The sequence below is a fragment of the Acanthochromis polyacanthus genome, chromosome 20 (assembly GCF_021347895.1).
Source record: "Acanthochromis polyacanthus isolate Apoly-LR-REF ecotype Palm Island chromosome 20, KAUST_Apoly_ChrSc, whole genome shotgun sequence".
In the NCBI taxonomy this organism is placed as follows: domain Eukaryota; kingdom Metazoa; phylum Chordata; class Actinopteri; family Pomacentridae; genus Acanthochromis; species Acanthochromis polyacanthus.
Window position 1 is genome coordinate 20,689,109 of NC_067132.1, and position 7,888 is coordinate 20,696,996.

Sequence of the window (7,888 nt, forward strand, 5' to 3'; positions counted from 1 at the left end):
TAACATGGTGAAAAAAATAGATTTTCATCCAAGGGGGTCTTTAAAATTCATTACATTCCTTTCTGATTTCCATATTTTCCAATGTGCAGCTTAGAGCCTTTGCCTCTGGTGTGTTGAAAGATTATTAAATCTTTCATGGCATGTGAGGGCAGTTTCAACACAAGGCTTATTCTTGTAGGAAACCAGAGTGTTAATGCTGAAAAGCACCTGCATAATTGAACCCAGCTCTGTCTTGAGTTCTATGCATAAAAATGGATGAACATATAACATCCAAATACATTTACTTTTAACTGTCAGGGTGTAAATTCTCATCGAGCAACATCCTATTGCCTTCTAGTAACCCATCTCAGTGAAGTCTTCAGTTACTTTTAACACCACTCAGTTATTGCAAAGTCTTTGATTGGCCAATCACTTTACAGTACCACTTTCAAGGGTTAGCTTTTCCACTTTATTCCTTTGTGCTCAAGTCTCGATTTCACTTAACTCCGTTTTCACTTAACTCAGGGTGAAACTTGATAAGCAGTGAAACAACAACTTATTGTGAAGATTAATCGTAAGGATGCCATCCCACTTTAAAACATCCATTATTGAGTTGAAGGAGAACTGCTGAAAAGAATCTTTCAACTTCACAGGAATTTTTTTCAAAGCCAAAAGGGAGCCATAAATTGAATGTGTGAACTGTCGGTGGAGGAAGACAGGGGTCATGTTTTGTCTCAACATGTGGATGCACTCACACACTTACACACACCGTCTCTGCCCTCCAAACACATTTTCGCAACGCTTGGCAGTCAAACACCATAACTACTCAACAAATTGCTGTCCAGCCTTCTGTAGGCCTGTGTGCATCATGTCTCAGCATTCAAACGACAGCTTTGAATTGCTTATTATGCAGTTTCTCTGGAGTGATCTGCTTGCACATGCAAGCCACAATCTCTCTGTAGCAGCAGCTGACTAGGGAAACTGTGGAAATAATTGTCTGTCGTTCCTTGTTGGCTGCTTTGACGTCTGGCGAATCCCTTTGTGGGGCCCTAACAGAGTTGTTTGAAGTCTCTGTCAGCATGTTGGGAAGTGGCGTGGCGCAGACGTGCACGACATGCTAGTTCACATCTGTGGTGCACTCCGCGATCCGCACAGTGTTGGACTTGCTAGCGAGCAGATGAGAGGTTGGAGGGAAGAGCTGGCTGGATCTAATAGCTGCAGGTCTGACCCCAGCAGATGGACAAGACAGCTCCTGAATAGAGAGCTTTTTTTTCTTGTTTATTTATTTCCTCCAAATATCACCTTGCACTTTGTTTCTGAGACAGGCCAAACGCCCACGCAGTGGCAAGCTGTGGCAACCCAAGCGGATGTTACTGCTTAGTGAGCTGCTGCTTCATGTTGAACGCAATAGTGATCCACGATCGATTGCAGATGTGCAAAGGGCTCTGTTGTGTTTGCATAATGAAGATGTAGGATGTTTTAGATAGTTCTTTAGTCGTTGATTTGCTCCCAGTTTTCCCCCCCTCAAATTGGATTTTTTTGATCTGTCTGAAAATATCTGTAGCATTAATCAAAAACTAAAATAAATAAAATTGCCTCAGAGCTCACTATCGACCCTAATGATGGATGTGAGTGTCTAGTGTTTATTCAAGCATTGCTCTGAAATATTTACTCCTATAGTGCTTTAAATCAGAGCTGTGTGAAGATGGAAACCTTTGAATAACTGTAATCAACTTTTCATCAATTTTGCACTTGTCAAAGGAGAACTATTGTCCCCGACATAACAGTACGGTAGTAGGAAAACGAGAAAGGATGCGTGTTTTCCAGCCGTCATTGTGCTCTATTTGAAATAAAAACCTTTTGACTGTCAGAAATGTGCTGCAGAGTGGCTGCATGGTGGGAGATGGTGATGGATTTGTACCCACAGGGTGTCTGCTTTTGTGCCACCTGTGCGATGCTAATTCCTTTCCAAGCTCACCTGGAAAATTCAGCATGGGGGTGACATAATCCAGGGCGGAACTTTCCATCTTGTTATCAGCTTTAGCCAAATGTCACTCAATGCAGTGGACAGTCATCAGAGAAAATGTTCCATTTTGTCCACTCAAGTGTCACTAAGTGATGGATGCTTCCAGAGCGAGCCAGGCCGCAGTTGTGCAGCTGCCTGTAGGACAAATGTGCAAAGCACCAAGGATTTTAGCACTGCTTTTCACAGGCATACGGGAGATGCCATGTGAGGTCACAAAGGAGTAAATATATCCCGGAGAGAGTGTTAAGAACCTTCGTGTGGGTGCAGCCTCATGTCAAATGTGCTGTCCCCTCCTTGCTCTGAAGGGCAGGGGGAACTAAGCATCTCATTTTGGTGCACCGACTAGGCTAGGACAGTTGAAGGGCAAGAAATGGGCCTAATGCTAAAGTGGCTTTTAGGATTTTTCCATCCACACAACATAGAGATGTATGATTCTTCTTATCTCGGGTAGTGTGACTGTGGCTGCGGTGGCGTCCCTCCCTGCAAGCATTCTGTACCCTGCCTCTGAAGTGGAAGTGTGAACAGTTATCACAATCAGTGCAAATGTCACCCAGTATCATCTCCAACTTGCTAAATGCTTATTACATCTTGTCTGAGTCACAGCGCACCATATGGCAAGTGATAAGATTTAAAAAAAAAAAAAAAAAGACCGAAAAAAATCCTTATCTCGGCTTCACTGCAGACGCCCTGAGAAATACATTGAAGTAAAGGGTTGATTTTGAACAGATGTGCACATCAGAATTTGATTCATTGGGCTAGGAAGTGCGATTGGCCCTCTGTGCTATCTAGGCCGCCTGTGCCTGCGTGCACAGTGGATAATATTTTGTCTTTAGCAGGGCTGAATACAAGCCTAGATAAGTGACTCTGCTGAATAAATGATGTTTATAATCATAGTACTGGGTGTCAGCTAATGTGCCCGGGGAGATGGGGGGAGGTTGGGAGACGAGGAGTTCCTCATCTGTCCAAGCAAGCCCCTCCAAGGCGGATGATAATGTGCGTCTAAACGGCTGCACGGGTGGGTAATGGGATTGGGAGCACGCTGGTCTCTTGCTGGATAAGCCGCCCTGATAGCGACACTGACCTCTCCCCCAATAGCTGGGACAGGGAGTCACAGCCTGCCTCCGTTTGGTTCATACGTGTGTGCGTTTAGGCTGAAGGAACCTTTTCGGGAGAGAAATGGGTAGTTTGAACCTTTTCCACAGTCAGAAAAAACATAGGGGACGACGCAATAAAAGCATGGGAGGACAGTTTAGAAGTAAACACACAGGAGGGGTCATGTTTGCCGTGATTCTGTAAGATTTTAGTTCACGGAGCATTCTTGCCCCGGCGCATAAAATAAGTCATGCGAAAACAAAGAATTTTAACTTTAAAGCAACAAGATCGCAATTTAAACATAGCTGCGACACTGTGCCACGTGCATGCAGCTTTTGTAACATCTCTGTTGCCTAGTTTCAACATGTGGCCGTTGTTCCTCTTTGGTCTCAGTCAGTCTGTGTTGTAATGATTTTCTGTTCAGTTCTCTTTGACAAATTGAGTAATTTTGCATTTTTTTCCTCCCGTCTCTGTTTTGTGTACCCGACTCGTTCTCTGTGGAGATTTGTCAGTTGCCTCGTGTTGGTTGTAAAACCTTCCACATCAGACTGCTGATTGTGAGACCGCTTCAGTAGCTGCCATACTGTTAATTAACATTCACCCAAATATAATGCACTTGGCAAATGTGATTAACTGAAAATGAAAGTCATTTTTCTTTAATTTAGAAGGTCAGAAAGTGAAGTGAAAAGTGGAGGCAATGCAGCACGGTGTACATATACATCACTGTCATCAAAATCCGAACAAAACTTTTGCTGATAGCTGGCTGACTCAGTAAAGCGAGAGGTGATTCTCAGCTGCACTTTCAAGGGGAATTGCTAAACGTTTCTGTGTGGTCATTGATTTACCCCCTAAAAACTCATCTCTGTGACTCAAAATGACATATTTTATATTTTTTAAAATGGAAATAACACCTTCTTACCTCAAAATAGTTTGGATGGAACAGTTTAAGCCACAGGATGTGATTTTAAAGAAGACAAATGATACAGAAAGCCAAAACCCACAAGATGACAGTTGGTTCTTTGGATTTGGTACATATGAAACCCCAGAAGTCTGAATCGGTGTCTTTGAGACTGTCATCGGTTCACTGTAGCTTCAAATGTTCAGTCTTGACTTTGACTTTTGACTCCCAACATATGACAAATACCATGTGGAGGCATGAACAAGGTTTGTTTAAGAGCTATAGCCTCCTCTGGATACTGTTGGCCTTTAATGGCAAGAATGTTGTCACATTCTGTCTTGAAATGCCGCTGATGTCAAACTCTGCAGAAACAGGAAATCAAACTAAAGCCAGATTAACTTACTGAACAAGCTGACTCCCATCATGCCTCCTTTTGGTCCTTGTCAAGCGTGCTGGAGCTGTATTTTCAAACAACGAATAACTTCTGCCATGGATATTTTTTGTGTTTGGCTGAAGCATACGACAGCAGGGGGGGAAAAAAAAGCAGAAAAAAGCCCTGGAACCAGAGCGCTATCTAAATGAGGCATAATAGATGTGAGAGTGACATAACCATGTTGAAGGAATGTTAGCAGCCTGACAGGAACATCGCTTCTAGCAACTCCTGCGTTGCATTAGTGATGATTTTCCAGGAGGCGCTCACAAAGGTTCTTCAGAGCGCTCTCCTGAGCCCCAGCCAAACCCGGAAAAGCCCCCCAAAACAACGGGCCACGTGCATGCCGGCGAGCGCTGCCCCGACACAGCTTGACGCGTTGTTATTCATAACCCAACCTTAACGCTGACCAAACCCACCGCCCCCTCTAAAAATATATGGGTCATTCTGGTTTCTAAAAATGGCTGCCTCTCCCCTGCAGCTTGCCAGAGCATGAAATAGACTTTACATCACGTTAGCCGAGCAACAGCAACCAAGAAACTTTTCCCTTTTTTGTCGTCGCTCATTTTTCATCCTCTTTTGTTGCTGTAATCAAACATATGGCGGTTCTTTCACTCTCCCCTCCTCTCCTTTCAGTTTATGACCTGAATAAGATATCAGCAGTTTGCCAGGTTTGGAATATGACAGGCGAGGCTAAAGTCATGTAGAGATTTAGATAATATGACTGCTGAACACAGTACAATACTTTTCCACCTCTGCCTTTCAGACTTCCCCCCCATGCTGATAAGCTGGAATTTGGGGGTGGATTTCAAAATGCTTTGGATTTGCAGAGAGCACTGCTGATATGGCAAAGGTAGTCACATGACAGACAGCTCGTTTATTTCCTACCTGTTTGTAATGCTACCTATCCTCTCCACCACCAGCAGATGAATTATAATTATATGCTCCCTTTGGGTAGTGTCTGCAAAGCTGCAAAACACAAAAATGCAAAAATAACCCGCTCTTGCCTTTCATTTTAACTTCGACAAACTCGGATGGCAATTTATGGAAGCAAACTTACTGGCAGCAAATTGGATAATGCAGTGGGCGAGCATCTGGGGTTGTATTTGCTGTAGTTGAAAGTTTCCACATGATTTTCCTCCACAATCGTATTGTTTGTTTAGTTTTTTTCCCATCCCCACCTTCTTCCTCTTTATGTCCAAAGTATAAAATCCCCAGTGACTGCACCTTGAAATGGCCTCATGTTTATTTAAACTCAGAGGGCGGCAGCAGAGCGCCCGGTGCCCCATTCATTTTCTGTGGTGTTTTCTTATAGCCAGCCAACCCCTGGAGCCATTCATCAGCCGAGCTAAGTGTAGCTACAGCACACAGGGCTAAACAGCACTTCACCACAATGAGTGTGACATCAACTCTCCACACAAACCAGTGGGTGTGTCAAAGAGAAGCACAATTACAGAGGAGAAGGGAAGAGGTGGAGAAATGACCACGGAGAGACAGAGGAGGGGGAAAAAAAAAAAAAAAAACAGGAGGAAGAGTGGCAAAGAGTGTCAGTCATGTAGCTTCTAATTTTGGTTCTGGCTTGAGCGCTACTTTGTTCCACCACAGGCTTTTATGCTCCGAGCATGAGTTGGCTCGAGACAGTCAGAGAGACACAGAAGAGCTATTGAATTAGCCAAGACCGCACTCCACACACAAATACAATGAGTAGGAAAGAGTTGGGATAAAAAAAATAAACTCCAAGCAGCGATGACTATTTTTGCATGTGTGCGAGCAAACAATAGTGTTTGTCTTGTGATTCTCTAAGTAAGGCACCCCCCGACTAGCTGGATTTTTTTAAAAATTTAATCTAACATCCTTGTAAAGATCCACACAGCCACAGTAAAAGAAAAATATTTCAAAAACAATCTCCCCAAATATGGATAAAAGAGAAGGGCCTGCATCTTAGTTGAGTGGAGAGCACAACAAAGAGATCTCAGGCTAGGATCCAAATTAGAGGAAAGATGAAGATATGGAAGATCAAAACCGAGAAGGAGGAATGAGAAAAAAGGAAAAGGGATTGGCAAACACTGACATCCAGCTGAGCCACAGAGACTCAAATTTTAAAGGCAATATGAACTGGAGCCACATCGGCAGCAACTTACAAAGAACATAATAAAAAGAAGATTAGGACAGAATCAAGAAGAGTCCACACAGAGCGTAAGTGTATATATATATCTATATATATAGATCTTCATTTATTTTAATATTTAAACCCACTAAAAGTTGTAAATACAACTTTTGAATGAAAGGCACAGGAAAAATCAGACAATGCTGATATAATACTCAAAAGAAAAAAATACAGTACAAAAGTGGACAGTTACGCATGAACAAATCCCTCCAGGTTGACCATCCTCCAGACTAGGGAAACAGAAATATTTAACACAACAAAGGGAGGGAAGGAGGCGGGGTTTGAAATCAAAAATCCATTAGCCAAACTCGTCTTTATTGCTTTTCCTTACTGGCAATGGTCGCATCAGCTCTCCCGGTCTTGCAGAAGGCCAAAAAAGCAACTGCTGTGCTTTCTAGTTTCCCCGCAGATGGAGTAGCTCATATTAGGTTGATTATTGGCCTGTCTATTGGCTGTGCTACACAACACTCCACTGGGCATTGAGCATCTGATTTACAACATCAAAACGGTTGACGTACAAAACATGGAGCCAGAGACAGGATTTTTTTTTTTTTTTTTCTCATTTAAGTAAGATCTCTCATAATCCATTACCAAATGAGCCTATATTTGTGATGATGCTTTAATTTGTTGGTCCGCTGAGTGTAAAATCAACCCAACCTCTAAGTGGTGCTGAGCGTTTAAATATTCAACAGAAATTTCTCGCCTGCAAAATTTAAAAGTGCAGGTCAGACGCCGGTTGTGAAGCAAGAAAGTAATTTAGGATCTCTTTATTCCGTTTAATACTGTTGACTTGACCGAGCTTATTGCACTCAATTCAAGTGGGATCGATCTGACAATAGGATTCATTCATCAATTAGACATTTAAAGAGAATCTGGCACTGGAGGCCACTAATATACAATTTTACGATGTTTTCTAGAACTCTTAAGAATCGATTCATTTTCTTTTTAGTCAAAAGTTTTCCAGCTTGTTGAAGAAAAACAAGTCTGACATTAGGCAGAGCCAATTTCTGTCTTAGATACCTCTGGATTTGGTTTCTAGGAGAGGCAAAATCAGTATGCAGGCCAGAAAGCTCATAAGATTGTGTACGGTTCTTTTGGATAGATCTAGTGGGAACAACTGGAGGGAGAGGTGCTGTCTTTGTACTGCTCGCTGTTCTCAAAATTACAAATAGCCTCTTTGGTATAGGCACATCTGCATCAAGGGACTACCGCTGTCCAAATATCGCCTTCTATTTCCCATCTGCAGCTGTCTTACTCTCTCTGGTTCCTAATAAAAGGGAAAAAAGAAACAAAAAA